Source organism: Somniosus microcephalus, chromosome 4 (genome assembly GCF_052327205.1).
Source record: "Somniosus microcephalus isolate GS21.2 chromosome 4, FLI_Smic_1.0, whole genome shotgun sequence".
NCBI classification, from domain to species: Eukaryota; Metazoa; Chordata; class Chondrichthyes; order Squaliformes; family Somniosidae; genus Somniosus; species Somniosus microcephalus.
The window spans coordinates 27492341-27517373 of record NC_140990.1 but is presented as its reverse complement, the minus strand read 5'-3'; the positions used below and the strand labels follow the sequence as shown (position 1 = coordinate 27517373).

At 47.7% G+C, this 25033-nt stretch overlaps 2 pseudogenes; both read left to right on the top strand.

The window, feature by feature from the left end:
• The window catches only part of LOC147118453 (uncharacterized), a 113417-nt pseudogene that overhangs the window by 63500 nt on the left and 24884 nt on the right, over window positions 1–25033 (top strand).
• LOC147118454 (uncharacterized) lies at window positions 9584–14381 on the top strand (annotated as a pseudogene).

Genomic DNA, 25033 nt, shown 5'->3' with positions numbered 1-25033 from the left:
GTTGTATTATCAAAATCCAGGTCCAGATCTGATTCATTGAGAGGAGGTGAGAGTCCTTTGCTGGTTTTTCTACGGACTGACTGTGCCACTGTAACAGTGTGGGGTTCAACGCACAGTGATACACGGCAGTGTCAGAGATATGCGCCCCGGAGACATTTAAAGGAACCGTTTTCTTGTCTTGGTCCAAATCAGCAGAGAATCGGTCTGGGAAATCTGGAGACTTGTCTCCGGACACCGAGCTATATCTTTTCAGTTAATATCTCGGAGCTTCCCCGGGATACTGGATGTACCAGAATAGAGTTGAACCAGTGTACTCTGCCGAGTAGCTACAGTTCAGTATTATGGTCTGTCCTTCCTGAAACATTAATTCAGGCGGAGCCTGGGACACTGAGTCTTTACCACTCGTTCCTGTAAAAAAATACAGAATGTGTGAAAAGTCTGGGAGCAAATAAAACCCATGGAACACACACTGACCCTTTAAACATGTACTCACCTGACAGCACGACAATTATTATCAGTAAAGAACATGGGGAGCACATTTTGTCTGGTTTAGAATTCGACAGAATATGTTGATCTTCTCGTCCGATATTAAAGAGTAAACACAGATCAAGGGCAAGATTCACTTATTGAGAAACTGAGGGGCGTTTCCCAGGGACAGGATTGGCTGGTCTCTCAGAACTGATGTCAGCTGTGCACCAATCAGTGTTAGTTGTGGAACAATTACTGATGTCTCCCTACAAACTCTTTCCAAGCCTAGCTATGAGTGAGCCTTCCTCTCGCTGTCCACCTCTCTCTCTTTCTCTCTGTCGCTCTCGCTCTCCCTTTCTTTGACTCTGTCATTTTATCTCTCTCTCTCTCTCTTTCTGTTTCTGTGTGTGTGTGTCTCTCTCTCTCCATCTATCTATCTATCTGTTGCCTGTTTTCATTCTGTGTCCATGGGTAACCAGGAATGTTTTCTGCAGGACTGAGTTCTGGAGACTCCGTTGAGCAGTAGCCAATCGAAGCCCAATCTCTGGAAAAAAGCTCAATGAGCATTAATTGTAATTATTCAACATCCCTAACAAGCTATTACCTGGAGCTTTACCCTCAGAGCCTTCGCAATTCAGACTCATTCCTTTGCAAAGGGTGAGGGACCTTGGAGTTAATGTGCGTAGTTCCCTGAAGGTGGCGGGACATATTGAGAGAGTGGTTAGCAAAGCATATGGGAAAACTTTTATATATATGTGAAGAGAAAAAGATTGGTGAAGTCGAGTGTAGGTCACTTGCAGTCAGAATCAGGGTAATTTATAATGGGGAAAAAAGAAATGGCTGACCAACTAAATACATATTTTGGCTCTGTCTTCACAATGGAGGACACAAATAACCTCCCAGAGATGCCGGGGAACATAGGGTCTGATGAAAGGGTGGAACTGAAAGAAATCAGTATTTGTAGGGAAATGGTGTTTGGAAAATTGATGGGACTGAAGGCCGATATATCCCCAGGGCCTGATAATCTACATCCCTAAGGTAATTAAGGAAGTGGCCCTAGAAATAGTAGATGCATTGCTGGTCATCTTCCAAAATTCTATAGATTCTGGAACAGTTCCCATGGATTGGAAGGTAGCTAATGTTACCCCACTATTCAAAAAATGGTGGTAGAGAAAACGCGGGGAATTATAGACTGGTAAGCCTGACATCGGTAGTGGGGAAAATGCTAGAGTCCATTGTAAAGCTCTAATATCAGAGCACTTGGAAAGCAGTGACAGGATCGGACAAAGTCAACATGGATTTACAAAAGGTAAATCATGCTTGACTAATCTACTGGAATTTTTTTGAGGATGTAACTGGTAAAATAGATAAGGGAGAACCAGTGGATGTGGTGTATTTAGACTTTCAGAAGGCTTTCGAAAAGGTTCCACATAAGAGATTAGCGTGCAAAATTAAGGCACATGGGATTGGAGGCAAGGTATTGACTTGGATAGAGAACTGGTTGGCGGACAGAAAGCAAAGAGTTGGAATAAACGGGTCATTTTCCGAGTGGCAGCCAGTGACTAGTGGGGTAGCGCAAGGATCAGTCCTAGGGCCCCAGCTGTTCACAATATATATTAATGATCTGGACGAGGGAATTGGATGTAATATCTGCAAATTTGCAGACGACACAAAGCTGGGTGGAAGGGTATGCTGTGAGGAGGATGTCGTGAAACTCCAGTACGATTTGGACAGGTTGGGTGATTGGGCAGAAACATGGCAAATGCACTATAATGTGGATAAATGTGAGGTTATCCACTTTGGTGGCAAAAACAGGAAGGCAGATTGTTACTTGAATGGCATTAGATTGGGAGCAGGGGAAGTGAAAAGAGACCTGGGTGTTCTTGTGCACCAGTCGCTGAAGGTAAGCATGCAGGTGCAGCAGGCGGTTAAGAAGACAAATGGTATGTTGGCCTTCGTAGCAAGAGAGTTCGAGTACAGGAACAAGGATGTCTTGCTACAGTTGTACAGGGCCTTGGTAAGACCGCATCTTGAGTATTGTGTGCAGTTTTGGTCGCCTTACCTGAGGAAGGACGTTCTTGCCATGGAGGGAGTGGAGCAAAGATTCACTAGGCTGATACCTGGGATGGCAGGAATGACGTATGAGGAGAGATTGTGTCGATTGGGCTTATACTCGCTGGAGTTTAGAAGATTGAGCGGGGATCTCATCGAAACCTATAAAATGCTGTCAGGCCTGGACAGACTTGATGCAGGAAGGATGTTTCTGATGGCCGAGGAGTCCAGAACCAGGGGTTATAGTCTATGGATAAGGGGTAAGCCATTTAGGACTGAAATGAGGAGGAATTTCTTCACCCAGAGAGTGGTGAACCTGTGGAATTCTCTGCCACAGAGGGCGGTGGAGCCCAGTTCATTAAATATATTCAAGAAAGAGTTGGATATATTTCTTAAGGCTAAAGGGATCAAGGGATGTGGGGAGAAGGCAGGGGCATGGTACTGACTTTGTATGATCAGCCATGATTTCATTGAATGGTGGAGCAGGCTCGAAGGCCCGAATGGCCTACTCCTGCTCCTATCTTCTATGTTTCTATGTTTCTATGATCTTGGGTTTCATAAATAGAGGTATTGAGTATAAGAGTAGTGAAGTTATGCTGAATATTTATAAAGTGTTGGTTAGGCCACAACTGGAGTATTGCATCCAGTTCTGGTCACCGCACTTTAGGAAGGATGTGAAGGCCCTTGAGAGGGTGCAGAGGAGATTTACCAGAATTATTCCGGGCATGGGGGGTCTTAGCTACAAGGACAGGTTGAAGAAGTTGGATTTGTTTTCATTAGAGCAAAGGAGGTTGAGGGGTGATTTGATAGAGGTGTACAAGATTATGACGGGTTTGGATAGGCTAGACGGGGAAAGGCTCTTCCCACTAGTTGATGGTACAAGGATTAGGAGACACAGATTTAAAGTTTTGGGCAAGACATACAGGAGGGACGTGAGGAAAAACTTTTTTACACAGCGAGTGATGAGGACCTGGAAATCGCTGCCGATGGAAGTTGCGGAAGCGGACACATTCAATGTTTTCAAGGGGAGACTGGTAGGCACTTGAGGGAAATAAACTTGCAGTGTTACGGGGATAGAACGGGCATAATGGGACTGATGGGGTTGCTCTGCAGAGAGCCGGCACGGATTCGATGGGCCGAATGGCCTCCTTCTGTGCCGTTATGACTCAATTACTCTAATTTTTTTTTATTCGTTTATGAGATGTGGGCGTCGCTGGCAAGTCCAGCATTTATTGCCCATCCCTAATTGCCGTTGAATGTCCAGGGGCGGTCGTTAGACTCTAGCTTGTTGGAGAAAGTCATTGCCTGGCACTTCTGCTGTGCGAATGTTACCTGCCACGTGTCAGCCCAAGCCTGAACGTCGTCCAGGTCTCGTTGCATGGACTGCTTCACTTTCTGAGGTGTTGTGTATGGCACTGCAGTCATCAGCGAATATCTCCATTTCTGACATTATGTTGGGGAGAAGGTCATTGATGAAGCAGCAGAAGATGGTTGGGCCTAGGGCACTGCCCTCAGGAACTCCTTCAGCGATGTCCTGGGACTGTGATGATTGACCTTCTATCGCCACAACCATCTTCCTTTGTGCTAGTTATGACTCCAACCGGTGGAGATTTCCAGCCCCTCCCCCCCCCGATTCCCATTGACTTCAGTTTTACTAGAGCTCCTTGATGCCACACTCGGTGAAATGCTGCCTTGATGTCAAGGACATTCACTTTCACCTCACTCTGGAATTTAGCTCCTTTGTTCATGTTTGGACCAAGTCTTTAATGAGGTCGGGAGCTGCGTGGTCTGGGCAAAACCCAAACTGGGCATCAGTGAGCAGCTTATTGGTGATAAAGTGCCACTTGATAGCACTGTCGATGACACCTTCCATCACTTTGCTGATGATTAAGAGTAGACTGATGGGGCGGTAATTGACCGGATTGGATTTGTCCTGCTTTTTGTGGATAGGACATACCTGGGCAGTTTTCCACATTGTCGGATAAATGCCAGTGTTGTAGCTGTCCTGGAACAGCTTGGCGAGAGGCGCGGCTTGTTCTGAAGCACAATTCTTCTGCATGATAGCCGGCATGTTGTCAGGGCCCATAGTCTTTGCTGTATTCGGTGCGCTCAGCCGTTTCTTGATATCACGTGAAGTGAATCGAATTGGCTGAAGACTGACTTCTGTGATGATGGGGGCCTCAGGAGCAGGCTGATATGGATCATCCACTCGGCACTTCTGGCTGAAGATGGTTGCAAACGCTTCAGCCTTGTATTTTGCACCCAGGTGCTGGGCTCCAGCATGATTGAGGATGAGGATATTCATGAAGCCTCCTCCCCCCGTTAGTTGTTTAATTGTTCACCACCATTCATGACTGGATGTGGCAGGACTGCAGAGCTTTGATTTGATCTGTTGATTGTGGGATCGCGTAGCCCTGTCTATAGCATGCTGATTCCGCTTTTTAGCATGCATGTCGTCCTGTGTTGCAGCTTCACCAGTTTGGCACCTCATTTTTAGGTACGCCTGGTGCTGCTCCTGGCATGCACTTCTACACTCCTTATTGAACCAGGGTTGGTCCCCTGGCTTGATGGTAATGGTAGAGTGAGGGATATGCTGGGTCATGAGGTTACAGATTGTGCTGGAATATAAATCTGCTGCTTCTGATGGCCCACAGTGCCTCATGGATGCTCAGTTTTGAGCTGCTAGACCTGTTCTGAATCTATCCCATTTAGCATGGTGATAGTGCCACACAACACGATGGCGGGTGTCTTCAGTGTGAAGACAAGACTTTGTCTCCACAATGACTGTGCGGTGGCCATGCTACCAATATTGTCATGTACAGGTGCATCTGCGACTGGTAGATTGGTGAGGACGAGGTCAAGCAGGTTTTTCCCTCATGTTGGTTCTCTCACCACCTGTCGCAGGCCCAGACTGGCAGCTATGTCCTTCAGCACTCGGCCAGCTCGGTCAGTAGTGGTGCTACCGAGCTGGTCTTGGTATTGGACATTGAAGTCCCCTACCCAGAGTACATTATATGCCCTTGCTACTCTCAGTGCTTCTTCCAAGTTGTGTTAAAGTTAACGAACGTTTCTCTGTCATTCTGGAAACGTCCAGAAATATTGCTGTTTCCACCCTGATTGAGCTGCGGCTCGCTGACAGCGCCGTGTACTACTGTGCATTGAGGCCCACATTGAGAAGGACCTCGGGACACATTGTACAATAACCGTATTCTGTGAGAACAGCTCAAAGAAGCTGCTTTAAACTCGGCCACCAGGTGGCGCTGACAATATAAATTAACATGAAATTCCTTTTGATCTCATATTTATGTTTATTAATTTTATACATTCCTTTACAGTTTTAAGATTTCAGAAGTTAGTGAAGTTGAAACAAGATGTTCGCCTCCAGAACCTGGGGATCGGTTGCAATTTTGCTCTATTTCCAACCGCTAGTTTCAGCCCCTGGTTTTAACCCACTTCACAACAAAATTTTGTTAATTTTTGAATAATATGATAATTCTGCAACTCCTGTCGCGAGTCTGCTTGCCCCGAATTTGTAATGAATGTGAAAGTAACGCTGCCCTTATAGGGAGACATGCATATAATTTCCAAAGGGGACATTATTATTGAATTCAGCTCCTCACAAGTGGATCCTACGGGTGATAACACCACCCACAGCTTCCGTTTCCTGCCCTCGCTCTGACCCACCTTGTCTGCCTGTGTTATTGGAGAGATTACTGCCGCTGTTCCCTGTTTGGCATTTGTTGGACCAGCAGTGAAGCGGGGTGGGGATCTGTATTTCTGCTCCGACAGAGCATTTCCCAGACTGCAGAGTTACAGTCTCAGGGAACATCATGCGGAACCATCTCGCACTGCTCCTCATCGTTATATCTCTTCTCGGTAAGAAATTCCTTCCCAGTAAACATCCATTCTCCCCTGACTGCTGTAACCCAGATGTTATTATTGGGCAAATGATGGTGATTATGTTGATTGAGGTGATGATGATTCTGACTTATTATTATTATTATTTTACATTAGAGTGGAGCCACCAAGACACAGTGGAACAGCCGGTCCCTGAAATGACGGTTGAAGAGGAAAGTAATGTCACCCTAACCAGCACCTTAAAAACAAGCGAAGAAGCCCTTATGTGTTCTGGTACAGTCAGCACCTTGGGCAGCCTCCACAGTACACGATTCATCTTATCAGTGGGATAGAAACCGGAACCCCGACTTCAAGAATCAATTTAATTCTACGTTTAATGAAACTACTAAGATTACCGAGCTAACGATCGGCAAAGCCTTGATCTCCGACACCGCCGTGTATTTCTGTGCCATGAGCCCCACACTGCTGCAGAGAAAAAGCGGATCCCGTACAAAAACCCACACTGAGATTTTCAGTTAGTGCTCACCAGAGGGCGCTCTCACCCCGATAAACAGAAGCGATAATTCAGCCTCCACAGTGAGAGTCACAGAGATTCTTAAAACGGCAAAAACACAATACTCATCATCAACAGGTGAAGTCTACTGGTGGAATTATATTAGTTGGTGATTTCTACTCCCATGTATAATTTAAAAAATAACTTCAGAAGTTCATCTGTGGCGCCTTACCTCCCCTTTTGTCTTTTGACGCCCTTTGCGTGCCTGCCTATCCCTTATCATAACCTGCCTCTACTCTTCACCCATAATCCTGCGAACTTCCTTCTTCCAGTCTTTAGGTTAACGATGTAAAACCTTTGCTGGTTCTCTGTACATTTATTCAGAACCGCTCCAACCCAGCTTCCAATAACCAGGAACTGCAGACAGGGGAGCGAATAAACACGGGGTTTCTTTCACTGTCCACCGACATCTGAACAGTTCACAGAATATCCACCAGAAGGCGTCAGGTCACAATATTCCTTTTGTGGATTAGACCTCGGGACTTTGAGTTAAATGCTGTTTCTCCAAAAGTTGTGCAAATGTTGGAATGAATTGAAGATGAATATTTGAAATCCACTTGCCACAATGGGCTGGGTTGGTACATCGGGCAATAATCATCACAAAAATACATCCACCATATCGAAGGATTGAATTCTGATACTAACCAGTGGGCAGGACCAGTGAGTTGAAAGGTGTGGAACATGGGGAAAAGAGTATTAAAATGTGAATGAAAGACACACCCTAAGATCTGATTTCTGAAGCCATTAACTGTGGAGATCGATGTTAAAGGGGCGAAAGACACACAGAAGCCGCTTGTATTGTGTTTGTTTTTCTGCGCCACATCCTTTTCTAATATGAGTGAAAATTGAAAGGGCAGTTTTTCACGCCCTGCTGGTGCTGCGCTCTTGTTAACGAAGACCCGCCCTACACCTCCCCCTGGGGGTTTGAACTCGCTTCCGCGTTCTGCTCCCGGGCACTGTAAGCAGATGAGCGGTAATTTGTTGGAAAGTTGTGGCTCGCAAGCTCCCACAAACAGCAATGTAATAATGACCAGATACGTTGTTTTAGTGCTCTTGATTGAACGATAAATATTGGCCTAGACACCGGGGATAATCCCCTGCTCTTCTTCAACATAGTGCCATGGGATATTTTACGTCCACTTGAGAGAGCAGAATAGTCCTCGGTTAAACGTCTCATCCAACAGCTCGCACCTCCGACAGTGCAGCACCCACTCAGCACTGCACTGGAATGTCAGCCGAGACTTGATCCCACAACCTTCTGACTCATTGGCACGTGTGCCAGCACTGAGCCACACAAGACACAAGATAACAAGATAAGACACTTTTACCATTCTAAAAACAGGATTTTTTATCAATTGGTATTTGCATCAACTGATGCTTACACCGTAACTGCGACATTGTAGTGTTGCAGCATAGCTCCCACAATATCATCGTCTTGTGTTAATTAGAGTTCTCTACAAGGGGTTAATGGAATATACTGTGAGACCAAACAGAAAGATCAATAATTTCAATATTAGCAGCAATTCCAGTTCTCAAAGTAACCATTGCTCTGGGTGGGCCATCTTCGGTGCCCCATATATCATTGCAAGTCCCATGACACAGTTCAGTGTTCTGAACAAAGCTAGCTAAAAGGTGTTGTCGTTTCGGGTCAGCTCCCTGCTGAACTGTGAATCGGTAGGCAAGCAAAGGGTATTTGAAATGTGAGATAAGCAGTTGTATTAGGCAGAGCAGAACCAATGACCAATTTGTTAATAAACCTGGTGGATATTAGAAACCTGCGGCAGACCATCCGGGGTGCTGAGGTCAAGGTTTCAGGCTCTGTCCAACACGGCCATCTTTATGTGACGTTGTGTCGGCCATGATTATGTGACGTACTGTCGGCCATGATTCTGTGACGTACAGGCCGTCTGTGGCCCTTAACTCGCCACTTGTTCTTTGATGCCCTTTCGGTGTCTGTGTGCAATATTGTGTAGCCCTTTACACCTCTCCCCTGTAAGTTTTTCCGGACCCTTTGATCGCGGACTGTATACTGGGTTTATTTGATCAGAGTATGTTGCTGGGTCAGAGACTCTTTTTACACAATGAACAGATGTCACAAGTTAGTGATTGTCCTCTTTAAAACAAGCCACAAGCACAGAGTTCCCCCAATGTCGATTCGCCTTCCGAGTGTCGCTTCATTCTTTGTCACTGCACTTGGAAACTCTGAATATTAGAGACCATGAAAGCAATCATTACTTAATTGAAACATAAACTTACAAGCAAACCACAGAAGGGGGCGGTGCATGAAGCATTTGTTTAAATTACAGAGAGAGTTTATTATTTATGTATATTGTGTGTATCGGCATGTATATTGAAAATGAGCCCGGACTGTCTCATATTGTAACCAGACACTCAGTTGCTGGATTGAGGATGTGCTGCAGGGTCTGAGGCGCCGTCCTTCGATCAGAGGTTTAACCGAGGTCCCCAGCCCATTCAGGGAGATGTTAAAGAATCCCCGGCAATATTGGAATAGGAGCGGGGGATCCTCCGGTGTCCTGGGCCCACATTCCACCCTCAATAAACACCAACCAATAAAAACACATGAGCCGACCTCCCAGCTTATTAATGTGGGGCAAAGGCGGCCGGCAGTGACTGCCGACAGAACAGCTCCCCCCTGTACAATGTGGGAGGGGCTATCACATCGAGCTCAGAGACCCAATGAAGCGCCAGAAAACTGCAGGTTATTCTTTAAACCTGTCGATTATTCACATAACACACAGCCAGATATCCGGGAACTGAACGGCCCATCAGTGATCTCCGGGACACCGCCCTGTGGAAATCAACTGGACCCCCTGAAGTATTTCAGTCCCGCTCTGAGGCACAGCCTCCCAGAACAGTCCAGGGCTGCAGCCTCCAGCTGTCCGTCATATAAACCATCAGCTCCAGGCAGCAGAAGGATGGGAATCCTTCTTGTTTTCACCCTGTGTGTCTGTTTACCCCGTGAGTACCGACCAACCAAACCGACATTGTATGGATTTAATATAAAGCTGCCCGGGTCCATCCGAATTTCAGACACTGTCAAGGTTTTAGCCCCGTTGTGTGGTTCGGCTCTGATGGCCCATTAAACTCTCTCTGTTTAATTTCCAGGCTCTTTCAGTCAGTCAGTGGTGCAGACACCGCCTGCGGTGACTAGAGAGGAGTGTCAGTCTCTCACCATCAACTGCGTTTTCTATGGTGGTATTAACCGTAATCCTTTAACGAGTGGTGATTTCTTCAGACAAACCCAGACCGGGACGGAGCGGGAGCGGATCTCGAGCGGAGAGCGATTTGTTGTGTCGACTAATAAGGCAGAAAAGACATTTTCGTTGGAAATTAGGGATGTGCGAGTTGAAGACAGCGCCACCTATTACTGTAAAGCTGAGTACTGGAACCACACAGTGATGGGCCTCGACCTCCCGCGATACAAAAACTCTCAATGCAGATTGTCACAGAAACAAGTGAAGAAGCGGAGTCAATCTGCCGTTAAACCCACCGTTCCGCCTCGCACCCTCTGCCCCACAGTTCAGTTTATAATCAGATTGGATGACTACAGTTAACACCATGAGTTTTGTAAATGCTGAGTGTGTACGGGCGGTGATGTCTTTCTCGGGATTGGTGTCAATGACTAAAGATTGGGAATGACTGATCCCAGTAACAATTCCCGAACACCAGAGGGAATCCTGTTCTAACAGCTGGAGCCGGGAACCGCGGTCCCCGCCGTGTAACAAATGTCCCCCCATCTCACCGAGTACCGGGGGATTTGATGCTGACTTGAAACACTGTGTTTACTCGGGGTACCTCACAGTGGATGAGACCTGAGCAAATACCTGTGTACAATTAAAATATAAATTCCCCGGGTCCGGAACCTGAATTTTGGATTTGATGTTATTATCGCTGTAATCTGGTTCAATTCCATTGTAATTTCCTGCTTTCAGTTTTCTTTCTTTGATATTTTCTCCGTTTCTATGAAGCGCCCATCTCCGGCCCGTGTTCCTGGGCCATTTTACTGAGAGCTCAGAGTCTGACAAAGAACAGTTTGAACCGACAGGGTCTGTGGAACATGGAATATTGTTTATTGATCCCTGGAATAATTGGGCAGCGCCGACTGTCTGGTGATGTGTGTCCGGTAGATTGGGGTGTCGGTGGTTCGTGTACCGGGGTGACTGAGAGCGGTGTCACTGTGGTGGATTATTATTATGATACTGTGGATGGATCCGGGACGGTGGTGACTGTCACAGCCGGTAAGTGACTCCAAATCCCGCCTTGTTAGACTGTCCCTGTTAATGTTTACCGTCAGTTTATTATTAAGATCAGTATCAGCTCAAACCCCTTCAAAATCAAATAGAACGGTTTACTAATAAGGGTGGTTCACTGCAATTTTAGATTGGGAAGCGGAATATAAACCGGGGTCGAGTCCGGGTGTGAGTCCTGAGAGAGGAGGTGTGAGCCCCCACGGAGCAGGCAGTCTGCGGAGTTTAATCCCACCTGGACCATTATTGTTTTAACGGGGACCTCGGGGATCCCATGAGCATCCCGGAATCTCTCTCACTCTGATTCCCAGTTGATTTAAATAACCGCAGATTGTCGAAACTCCGGCCTCCATTCTCCGTTTTAACTGTGACTGAGGGACCTCTCTCCTTCCCTGTGAGCAGGGCAGAGGTTCACAGAGCTCCCTCCTGGGTAGGAGATTGCAGTCCAAGCCGGGCAGTGTGAATCAGGTACCGGGAGCATGATCCCAACAATAGAGCGGCCTGTCTGATTCCTGCAGCGGCCCGTCTGATAACTGCAGCGGCCCGTCCGATACCTGCAGCGTCAGAAAAACTGGGTGGGGCTTCAGATATAAGAGATCCGCCTGTAGGTCTAGATGGCATTTCATTATTGGACACTCAGTGACTGAAATTATTTGTATTGTATCTGACATTTATTCCAGTTGCTTTTATATAAGCAATCATTTGCCTCAATGTCTCTCGTCTAAGTCGAAATGTAAAAGTTCCGAACTACAGAGAGTTTTCTATATTATTTAAATTGTTATATATTTTCTAATCAATCCAATAGGGAATTCCAGAGGAAGCTCTTTACCCAGCGAGTGGTCAGAATGTGAAACTCGCTGCCGCAAGGAGCAGTTGTGCCGAATAACATCGATACATTTAAGGGGAATCTGGATAAGTGGGTGAAGGAGAAAGGAATAGAAGGATATGTTGATGGGGTGAGATGGAGTAGCGATGGGAGGAGGCTCGTGTGGAGCAGTAACACCGGCACGGACCGATTGGGCCCAATGGCCTGTTTCTGTGCTCTACATTCTGGGTAATTCTCTGCAATATTTAATGTCCATGTTTGAGAGATCGGATTGCAGTAGTTTATCTGTATCCCTGGTTACTGTTAACTGAAACAACACTGGGCAGTGAGCGCGTGAGGGCGAGTCTCTAATGTTCCTATAAAGGAGAACAGGAACACCCGAGGGAACAAGTACAGACCGGAGGGAAGTCCATTTAGAACCAGCAAGAAACCATTCACCGAAAGGGAGTGAAATATCGGAGTTCACCGGCCGGGCGGGGGTGTGTGGCGACACCGGTCTCTGGGCCGTTCAAAGCACAATCCGACACCGGGGCAGTGAGATATACTGGAGGGACGGGCTGAGATTGGACTCGGGTCTTTTTCTCAGCTTTGGATTTCTCACACTCCTGAGAAAAGACATCAACAGCAATCCACACATTTCTGGAAAGATTGAACAAGTGGGGAATATTTTCTCTGGAAAAGAGAAGAAAACGAGGAGACCTGATGGAGGTGATTAAATAATGAAGGGGTTCAATAAGGTGCACGTGGGGAACCTGTTTCCATTGTGGGTGAGTCCAGAAAAAGGGGCCACAAATATAAGATAGTCATTAACAGAACAAATAAAGGCATTGGGAATAATTTATTCACAAAGAGAGGCTCAGAATGTGGAACCCGCTGCCACACGGAGCAGTTGGAGCAAATAGCGTTGATGCATTTAAGAGGAGGCTTGAAAAATACAGGAGGGAGAAAGGAATCAAGGGACACAGGGGTCAGGGTGGGAAGAGGTAATTAGAGTGGGAGGAGGCTGGTGTGGAGTATTAACACCGGCACAGACCAGTTGGGCCGAATGGCCTGTTCCTGTTCTGCAGATTCTGTATAATGTAGAACTTAGAGAAAACTCCGCCCGGAGCACACGGGAGAGAATCAACCAATGGGCTGAAGGAATTGAAGTTGTCAGAGAGCCGGAAGAGCCAGTTCCCAGTGAGTAACAGTAAAACCACTGCGGAAACTGCACAGACTGAACTCAACCGACAACTGAGAGACTTTGGGACAAGTTCTCAGGCTGGCAAAAAACCACAAACAGCACAAAGTGAGGACCCAGATGTAGAAATAAAATTAAACTAACTGTAAATAATTCAAATTAAAGTGAAGTGGAGCAAATGGCGCCCCACTGATGGAAGGAAAGAGACAAATAGAGCGAGTCAGACAGCTCCCGTGAACTGTTAAACTGCAGTAAAAGATTGACCTTTGACCAACAGATTTTCAGTGTCAGTTTTGCTCAATCGATGCTGATAAATGTCACTGCTTTCTGTTGGATCTTGCTGTGCGCAGTGACGTAACACAGCCGGGTTGTCTCCGTGAGGAGGAGAATGGACTATTATTTTTTAGGGTTTGTCTTTCACCAAGAAAAATAAAAACAGAAATTCAATAGAAATCAGAGATTCATACAGCAGAGAAGGAGGTCATTCGGCCCACCTTGCCTGTGCGGCTCTTTGAAGGATCTATTCAATTAGCCTCACTCGTCCCGCTCTTTCCCTATAGCCCTGATAAATGTTCATTTTCCAGTATTGATCCAATTTCCTGTTGAAAGTTATTATTGAATCTGCTCCCACCACCCTTTCAGGCAGTGCACTCGAGATCATAACAACTCGCAGTGTAAATACATTTCTCCTCAGTGCCCCTCCCCAACCCTTCCGGTACCTTCGCCAATGACAGTGAATAAAGTTGGAACAGGCTTCAAATGAAGAATCGCATAAGCGCGATTGGCAGAACTATTCCTGTGATTGACAAGTGTTCCCGGGTAAACAACAGCCAAATAAATAACAATATCCCATTTTAATCCCGCAGATTCCAGTTCTCCGGTGTCTCAGGGTCCGTCTCTACAAACCTCTGCTGACGGTGACACCGTTACTTTAACCTGAGAATATTCAGGGTTCTGTCAGGACACAGTACACTGGGACCGTCACTCCCCAGGGCAGGCACCGAAATACCTGCTTCAGAGACACACTTCAGGAGAGGGGAATAAAGAAAACGCTGCCGGGGGCCGAATTCTGCTTCTGTCGATCCTGCCAAGAAAATCAGCCGGTTAAACATCACGAAACTGCAACTGAGTGACTCCGCTGTGTATTACTGTGCACTTAGTCCGTGCACAGCATAGTGATACAGAGCATGGGGAGAGCCGTACAAAAACCTGAACATGGTGGGGATTACAGACACACAGTGACACAGAGCATGGAGAGACTTCACAAACCTGGACATGGTGGGGATTACAGACACACAGTGATACAGAGCACGGAGTGAGTTCACAAACCTGAACATGGTGGGGATTACAGACACACAGTGATACAGAGCACGGAGTGAGTTCATAAACTTGAACATGGTGAGGATTACAGACACACAGTGAGACAGAACGCGAAGAGCGTTCACAAACCTGAACATGGTGGGGATTACAGACACACAGTGATAGAGAGCACGGAGTGAGTTCACAAACCTGAACATGGTGGGGATTAAAGTCACACAGTGATACAGGGCACGGTGAGAGTTCACAAACCTGAACATGGTGGAGATTACAGACACACAGTTATACAGGGCATGGAGAGAGTTCACAAACCTGAACATGTTGGGAATAACAGACACACAGTAATTGTGAGCACGGAGAGAGTTCACTAAACCTGAACATGGTGGGGATTACAGACACACATTGATACAGAGCACGGAGAGAGTTCACAAACCTGAACATGGTGGGGATTACAGACACACAGTGATAGAGAGCACGGAGAGAGTTCACAAACCTGAACATGGTGGGGATTACAGACACACATTGATACAGAGCACCGAGAGAGTTCACAAACCTGAACATGTTGAGGATTACAGACACACAGTGATACAGAGCACGGTGAGAGTTCGCAAACCTGAACATGGTGGGGATTACAGACACACAGTGATAGAGAGCACGGAGTGAGTTCACAAACCTGAACATGGTGGGGATTAAAGTCACACAGTGATACAGGGCACGGTGAGAGTTCACAAACCAGAACATGGTGGAGATTACAGACACACAGTGATACAGGGCATGGAGAGAGTTCACAAACCTGAACATGTTGGGAATAACAGACACACAGTAATTGTGAGCACGGAGAGAGTTCACTAAACCTGAACATGGTGGGGATTACAGACACACATTGATACAGAGCACGGAGAGAGTTCACAAACCTGAACATGGTGGGGATTACAGACACACAGTGATAGAGAGCACGGAGAGAGTTCACAAACCTGAACATGTTGGGAATAACAGACACACAGTAATTGTGAGCACGGAGAGAGTTCACAAACCTGAACATGGTGGGGATTACAGACACACATTGATACAGAGCACCGAGAGAGTTCACAAACCTGAACATGTTGAGGATTACAGACACACAGTGATACAGAGCACGGAGAGAGTTCGCAAAGTTGAACATGGTGGGGATTACAGACACACAGTGAGACAGAGCACGGAGAGCGTTCACAAACCTGAACATGGTGGGGATTACAGACACACAGTGATAGAGAGCACGGAGAGAGTTCACAAACCTGAACATGGTGGCGATTACAGACAGACAGTGAGGCAGAGCACGGAGAGTGTTCACAAACCTGAAGTTGGTGGGGATTACAGACACACAGTGAAACAGGGCACGGAGAGAGTTCACAGACATGAACATTTTGAGGATTACAGACACACAGTGAAACAGAGCACGGAGGGAGTTCACAAACCTGAACATGGTGGGGATTACAGACACACAGTGATACAGAGCACGGAGAGAGTTCACAGACATGAACATTTTGAGGATTACAGACACACAGTGATACAGAGCACGGAGAGAGTTCAGAAACCTGAACAAGGTGGGGATTACAGACACACAGTGAAATAGAGCACGGAGAGAGCTCACAAACAGGCCATGGAGGGGATTACAGACACCGAATTAGAGAGCACGGAGAGAGTTCACAAACCTGAACATGGTGGGAGTACAGATACACAGTAATAGTGAGCATGGAGAGATTTCACAAACCTGAACATGGTGGGGATTACAGACACACAGTGAAAAAGAGCACGGAGAGAGTTCACCAACCTGAAGATGGCGGGGATTACAGACACACAGAGATAGAGAGCACGGAGAGAGTTCACAAACCTGAACATGTTGAGGATTACAGACACAGTGATACAGAGCACGGACAGAGTTCACCAACCTGAAGATGGCGGGGATTACAGACACACAGAGATAGAGAGCACGGAGAGAGTTCACAAACCTGGACACGTTGAGGATTACAGACACACAGTGACACAGAGCACGGAGAGAGTGCACAAATCTGAACATGTTGAGGATTGCAGACACAGTGATACAGAGCACGGACAGAGTTCACCAACCTGAAGATGGCGGGGATTACAGACACACAGAGATAGAGAGCACGGAGAGAGTTCACAAACCTGGACACGTTGAGGATTACAGACACACAGTGACACAGAGCACGGAGAGAGTGCACAAATCTGAACATGTTGAGGATTACAGACACACAGTGACACAGAGCACGGAGAGAGTGCACAAATCTGAACATGTTGAGGATTGCAGACACACAGTGATACACAGCACGGAGATGGTTCACAAACCTGAACATGGTGGGGATTACAGACAGACAGTGATACAGAGCACGGAGAGAGTTCACAAACCTGTACATGGTGGGGATTACAGACACATTGTGATACAGGGCATGGAGAGAGTTTACAAACCTGAACATGGTGGGGATTACAGACACATAGTGAGACAGAGCACGGAGAGAGTTCACAAACCTGAACATGGTGGGGATTACAGACACACAGTTATAGAGAGCACGGAGAGAGTTCACAAACCTGAACATGGTGGGGATTACAGACACACAGTTATAGAGAGCACGGAGAGCATTCACAAACCTGAACATGGTGGGGATTACAGACACACAGTGATACAGAGCACGGAGGGAGTTCACAAACCTGAACATTGTGGGGATTACAGACACTCGATGATAGAGAGCATGGAGAGAGTTCACAAACCTGAACATGGTGGTGATTACAGACACACAATGATACAGCGCACGGAGAGAGTTCACATAACTGAACGTGGTGGGGATTACAGACACACAGTGATACAGAGCACGGAGAGAGTTTACAAACCTGAACATGGTGGGGATTACAGACACACAGTGATAGAGAGCACGGAGAGAGTTTACAAACATGAACATGGTGGGGCTTACAGCCACACAGTGATGCAGAGCACGGAGCGAGTTCACAAACCTGAACATGGTGGGGATTACTGGCAGTCAGTGACAGAGTCATAGAGTCATAGAGTCATAGAGTTTTACAGCACAGAAAGAGTCCCTTCGGCCCATCGTGTCTGTGCCGCCCATCCATCCCTGTCCAGTCTAATCCCATTTTCCAGCATTTGGTCCATAGCCTTGTATGCAATGGCATTTCAAGTGCTCATCCAAATGCTTCTTGAATGTTGTGAGGGTTCCTGCCTCTACCACCCTTTCAGGCATTGAGTTCCACATTCCAACCACCCTCTGGGTGAAAAAGTTCCTCCTCAAATCGCCTCTAAATCTCCTGCCCCTTACCCTGAATCTATGCCCCCTTGTTATTGACCCCCCTACTAAGGGGAAAAGTTCCTCTTTATCTACCCTATCTATGCCCCTCATCATTTTGTACACCTCAATCAGGTCCCCCCTCAGCCTTCTTTGCTCCAAGGAAAACAACCCCAGCCTGTCCAGCCTCTCTTCATAGCTGAGGCGCTCCATCCCAGGTAACATCCTGGTGAATCTTCTCTGCACCCTCTCCAAAGCAATCACATCCTTCCTATAGTGAGGCGACCAGAACTGCACACAGTACTCCAGCTGTGGCCTCACCAGCGTTTTGTACAGCTCCATCATAACCTCCCTGCTCTTATATTCTATGCCTCGGCTAATGAAGGCAAGTATCCCATATGCCTTTTTAACCACCTTATCTACCTGTTCCGCTGCCTTCAGGGATCTATGTACATGTACACCAAGGTCCCTCTGACCCTCTGTACTTCCTAGGGTCCTACCACTCATTGTGTATTCCCTTGCCTTATTTGTCCGTCCAAAATGCATCACCTCGCACTTTTCAGGGTTAAATTCCATTTGCCACTTTTCCGCCCATCTGACCAACCCGTTTATATCATCCTGTAGCCTGAGGCTTTCCTGCTCACAATTTACCACCCCACCAATTTTCGTGTCAGCTGCGAACTTATTGATCATACCTTTTACATTCTCATCCAAATCATTTATGTAGATCACAAACAACAAGGGACCCAGCACCGATCCCTGAGGTACCCCACTGGACACAGGCTTCCAGTCACAAAAGCAACCTTCGACCATCACCCTCTGCCTCCTGCCACTCAGCCAGTTTAGGATCCAACGCGCCAAGGCACCCTGGATCCCATGGGCTCTTACCTTCTTGACCAGTCTCCTATGCGGGACTTTGTCAAAAGCTTTACTGAAGTCCATGTAAACCACATCCACAGCATTTCCCTCATCCACCCCCCTAGTCATCCCCTCGAAAAATTCAATCAGATTTGTCAGACATGATTTACCCTTGACAAAGCCATGCTGACTATCCCCGATTAATCCTTGCCTCTCCAAGTGGAGACTAATTTTGTCCCTCAGAATTTTTTCCAATAATTTCCCTACCACAGATGTTAGGCTCACTGGCCTGTAATTCCCTGGTTTATCTCTGCTACCCTTCTTGAATAATGGTACTACGTTAGCTGTTCTCCAGTCCTCTGGTACGCCCCCTGTGGCCAGAGAGGTTCTGAAAATTTGTGTCAGAGCCCCTGCAATCTCCTCCTTTGCCTCCCACAGCAGCCTGGGATACATCTCGTCCGGGCCTGGGGATTTATCCACTTTTTGGCCTGCTAAAACCGCTAGCACCTCCTCCCTCTCGATGCTAATATGTTCAAGTATGTCACAGCCCCCTTGCCAGATTTCTATGTCTGCATCGTCTTTCTCCATATTGAACACAGATGCAAAAAATTCATTTAAAACCCCGCCTACATCATCTGGCTCTACACACAGATTGCCACTTTGGTCCCTAATGGGCCCTACCCTTTCCCTGGTTATCCTCTTGCCCTTAATATACTTATAAAACATCTTAGGATTTTCCTTTATTTTGCTCGCCAGTGTTATTTCATGGCCCCTCCTCGCCCTCCTAATTTCTTTTTTAAGTATGCCCCTGCATTTTTTATACTCCTCTAGGGCTTCTTCCGTCTTTAGTCTTTTGTAACTGCCAAAAGCCCCCCTTTTATTTCTAATGCATTTTTGTATATCCCTTGTCATCCAAGGTTCCCTTTGCTTGTTGGTCCCACCCTTGACCTTTACAGGAACATGTTGGCGTTGTACTCTCTCTATTTCCCTTCTGAAAGTCTCCCACTGTTTTGATGCGTATTTTCCTATAAGTAGCTGCTCCCAGTCCAATTTGGCCAGATCCTGCCTTATCATATTAAAGTCGGCCTTCCCCCAATTTAGAACCCTTATTTCCGGGCTGTCTTTGTCTTTTTCCATGACCACCTTAAATCTCACCGAATTGTGGTCACTGTCGCCAAAATGCTCTCCTACTGACACTTCCACCACTTGCCCGGCTACATTCCCCAGAATTAGGTCCAGTACCGCCCCCTCTCTTGTAGGACTTTCTCCATGTTGGCTCAAAAAGCTCTCCTGGATGCACTTTAAGAATTCTGCACCCTCTAAGCCTTTCACACTCTGACTATCCCAATTTATATTGGGGAAGTTGAAATCCCCCACTATTATTACCCTATTATTTTCGCACTTTTCTGAGATTTGCCTACATATCTGTTCCTCTATCTCCCCCTGACTGCTTGGGGGCCTATAGTACACTCCCAGCAAAGTGCTTGCCCCCTTTTTGTTTTTAAGTTCTACCCATATGGCCTCATTAGAGGAACCCGCTAATATATCATCCCTCCTTACAGCAGTAATTGACTCCTTAATTAATATTGCAACACCCCCTCCCCTTTTACGCCCCCCTCTGTCTCGCCTGAAGATTCTATACCCCGGAATATTGAGCTGCCAGTCCTGACCCTCCCTCAACCATGTCTCCGTGATAGCAACAATATCGTACTCCCATGTGTTCAACAACAACTTCAGTTCATCCACCTTATTTGCAAGACTCCTTGCATTAAAATAAATGCCTTCCAGCCCTGCCATATTCTCTTTTGCCTTCACATATTTGCTTTGCCTTCCCAGCTGACTTGTTTTTCCCTCTGTATTTGGCTGTAAATCACCCCCTACTATAGCTCCACTCTGTACCCCATCCCCCTGCCAAGTTAGTTTAAACCCCCCCCAGCAGTGTTAGCAAACCTCCCCGCAAGGATATTGGTTCCCCTCTGGTTCAGGTGTAAACCGTCCGACTTGTACAAGTCCCACCTTTCCCAGAAGCAGACCCAGTGATCCAGGAAACTAAAGCCCTCCCCCCTGCACCATCCCTTTAGCCACGCATCCATCTGTTCTAGCTTCCTATTCCTATACTTACTAGCACGTGGCACCGGGAGTAATCCAGAGATTACAACCCTTGAGGTCCTGCTCCTTAATCCTTCACCTAGCTCCCTAAATTCTTGCTTCAGGACCTCATCCCTCTTTTTACCTATGTCGTTGGTACCAATGTGGACCACGACCACTGGCTGTTCACCCTCCCCCTCCAGAATGCCCTGCAGCCGCTCAGTGACATCCTTGACCCTGGCACCAGGGAGGCAACAAACCATCCTGGATTCATGTCTACGGCCACAGAAACGCCTATCTGTTCCCCTTACTATAGAATCCCCTACCACTATTGCTCTCCCACTCTTTTTCCCCCCTTCCTGGGCAGCAGGAGCACCGCCAGTGCCAGGAAGTTGGCTGCTGCTGCCTTCCCCTGGTGAGTCATCCCCCTCAACAGTATCCAAAGCGGTATACTTGTTTGAAAGGGGGATGTCCGCAGGGGTTCCCTGCACTACCTGCCTGCCTTTGTTGCTCCGCCTGATGGTCACCCCCTGTGCTGCCCTACCCTGAGGCGTGAACAACTCGCTGAATGTGCTATCCACGAGCCTCTCAGCATCGCGTATGCTCCAAAATTCATCCACCCGCAGCTCGAGCGCCACAATGCGGTCTACAAGTAGCTGCAGCTGGATGCATTTCCCGCACACATGGTCGCCAGGGACACTGGCAGCGTCCCTGATTTCCCACATAGAGCAGGAGGAGCAGAACACGGGTCTGAGCTCTCCTGCCATGACTTACTCCTTTAATTAATCTAAAAATTTATTCAATACCCCAGTTACAGGTATACTCTAGGGCGCATAATTTACCAACTGTCCTCACCACAACAGAGCCCCTAGAAATTTAACACCACAGAATTCAAGCTTGTAATGAAAAGAGAGAAACACTCACCAACCAATCACTTACCTGCTCCCTGGTGACGTCACACCCCGATTACGTTTTACCTCTCGGCAACTACCGAGCGCAGACTGGAGTTTGGTAGTCCTCTCCTGGCCCCGCTGCCGCTTTTTGTACCTCGCCGCCGCCGAGTCTCCCACAGGTCCCGCCTCTCGCTGCCTGCCGCCGCTGCTCTGAGGCCTCTCCTGGCCCCGCTGCCGCTTTTTGTCCCTCGCCGCCGCCGAGTCTCCCACAGGTCCCGCCTCTCGCTGCCTGCCGCCGCTGCTCTGAGGCCTCTCCTGGCCCCGCTGCCGCTTTTTGTACCTCGCCGCCGCCGAGTCTCCCACAGGTCCCGCCTCTCGCTGCCTGCCGCCGCTGCTCTGAGGCCTCTCCTGGCCCCGCTGCCGCTTTTTGTCCCTCGCCGCCGCCGAGTCTCCCACAGGTCCCGCCTCTCGCTGCCTGCCGCCGCTGCTCTGAGGCCTCTCCTGGCCCCGCTGCCGCTTTTTGTACCTCGCCGCCGCCGAGTCTCCCACAGGTCCCGCCTCTCGCTGCCTGCCGCCGCTGCTCTGAGGCCTCTCCTGGCCCCGCTGCCGCTTATTGTGCCTCGCCGCCGCCGAGTCTCCCACAGGTCCCGCCTCTCGCTGCCTGCCGCCGCTGCTCTGAGGCCTCTCCTGGCCCCGCTGCCGCTTTTTGTACCTCGCCGCCACGGAGAGAGTTCACAAACCTGAACATGTTGCGGATTACAGACACACAGTGATACAGAGCACGGAGAGATTTCAGAAACCTGAACATGGTGGGGATTACAGGCACACTGTGATAAATAGCACGGAGAGAGTTGACAAACCTGAACATGGTGGGGATTACGGACACACAGTGATAGAGTGCACGTAGAGGGTTCACAAACCTGAACATGGTGGGGATTACAGCCACACAGTGATATAGAGCACGGAGAGAGCTCACAAACAGGTACATGGTGGGGATTACAGACACAGAATTAGAGAGCACGGAGAGAGTTCACAAACCTGAACATGTTGAGGATTACAGACACACAGTGATACAAAGCACGGAGAGAGTTCACCAACCTGAAGATGGCGGGGATTACAGACACACAGTGATAGAGAGCACGGAGAGAGTTCACAAACCTGAACATGTTGAGGATTACAGACACACAGTGATACAGAGCACGGAGGGAGTTCACAACCCTGGACATGGTGGGGATTACAGACACACAGCGATACAGAGCACGGAGAGAGTGCACAAATCTGAACATGTTGAGGATTGCAGACACACAGTGATACAGAGCACGGAGAGAGTTCACAAACCTGAACATGGTGGGGATTACAGACAGACAGTGATACAGAGCACGGAGAGAGTTCACAAACCTGTACATGGCGGGGATTACAGACACACAGTGATACAGATCACGGAGAGAGTTCACAAACCTGAACATGGTGGTGATCAGAGACACACTGTGATATCGAGCACGGAGAGAGTTCAGAAACCTGAACAAGGTGGGGAGTACAGACACACAGTAATAGAGAGCATGGAGAGATTTCACAAACCTGAACATGGTGGGGATTACATTCACACAGTGATACAGAGCACAGAGAGCATCACAAACCTGAACAAGGTGGAGATTACAGACACACAGTGATAAAGAGCACGGAGAGAGTTCACAAGCCTGAACATGGTGGGGATTACAGACACACAGTGACAGAGAGCAGGGAGAGAGTTCACAAACCTGAACGTGGTGGGGATTACAGACACACAGTGATACAGAGCATGGAGAGAGTTCACCAACCTGAAGATGGTGGGGATTACAGACACACAGTGATAGAGAGCACGGAGAGAGTTCACAAACCTGAACATGTTGAGGATTACAGACATATTGTGATACAGGCCACGGAGAGAGTTCACAAACCTGAACATGGTGGGGATTACAGACACACAGTGATAGAGAGCACGGAGAGGTTTCACTAAACTGAACATGGTGGGGATTATAGTCACACAGTGATACAGAGCACGGAGAGAGTTCACAAATCTGATCATGGTGGGGACTTCAGACACACCGTGATAGTGAGCAAGGAGAGAGTTCACAAACCTGAACATGGTGGGGATTACAGACACACAGTGATACAGAGCACGGAGAGAGTTCACAAACCTCAACATGGTGGGGATTAGAGACACACAGAGATAGAGAGCACGGAGAGAGTTCACAAACCTGAACATGTTGAGGATTAGAGACACACTGTGATACAGAGCACGGAGGGAGTTCACAATCCTGGACATGGTGGGGATTGCAGACACACAGTGATGCAGAGCACGGAGAGAGTGCACAAATCTGAACATGTTGAGGATTGCAGACACACAGTGATACAGAGCACGGAGAGAGTTCACAAACCTGAACATGGTGGGGATTGCAGACAGAGAGTAATACAGAGGACGGAGAGAGTTCACAAACCTGTACTTGGTGTGGATTACAGACACACAGTGATACAGAGCACGGAGAGAGTTCACAAACCTGAACATGGTGGGGATTACAGACACACAGTGATACAGAGCACGGAGGGAGTTCACAATCCTGGACATGGTGGGGATTGCAGACACACAGTGATACACAGCACGGAGATAGTTCACAAACCTGAACATGGTGGGGATTACAGTCACACAGTGACACAGAGCACGGAGAGATTTCACCAAACTGAAGATGGTGGGGATTACAGACACACAGTGATAGAGAGAACGGAGAGAGTTCGCAAACCTGAACATGTTGAGGATTACAGACACACAGTGATACAGAGCATGGAGAGCGTTCACAAACCTTAACATGGTGGGGATTACAGACACACAGTGAGACAGAGCACGGAGAGCGTTCACAAACCTGAACATGGTGGAGATTACAGACACACAGTGATACAGAGCAAGGAGAGAGTTCACAAACCTGAACATGGTGGGGATTACAGACACACAGTGATACAGAGCAAGGAGGGAGTTCACAAACCTGAACATGGTGAGGATTACAGTCACACAGTGACACAGAGCACGGAGAGATTTCACCAAACTGAAGATGGTGGGGATTACAGACACACAGTGATAGAGAGAACGGAGAGAGTTCGCAAACCTGAACATGTTGAGGATTACAGACACACAGTGAAACAGAGCAAGGAGGCAGTTCACAAACCTGAACATGGTGGGGATTACAGGCACACAGTGATACAGAGCACGGAGGGAGTTCACAAACCTGAACATGGTGGGGATTACAGACACACAGTGATACAGAGCACGGAGAGAGATCACAAACCTGTACATTGTGGGAATTACAGACACACAGTGATAGAGAGCACGGAGAGAGTTCACAAACCT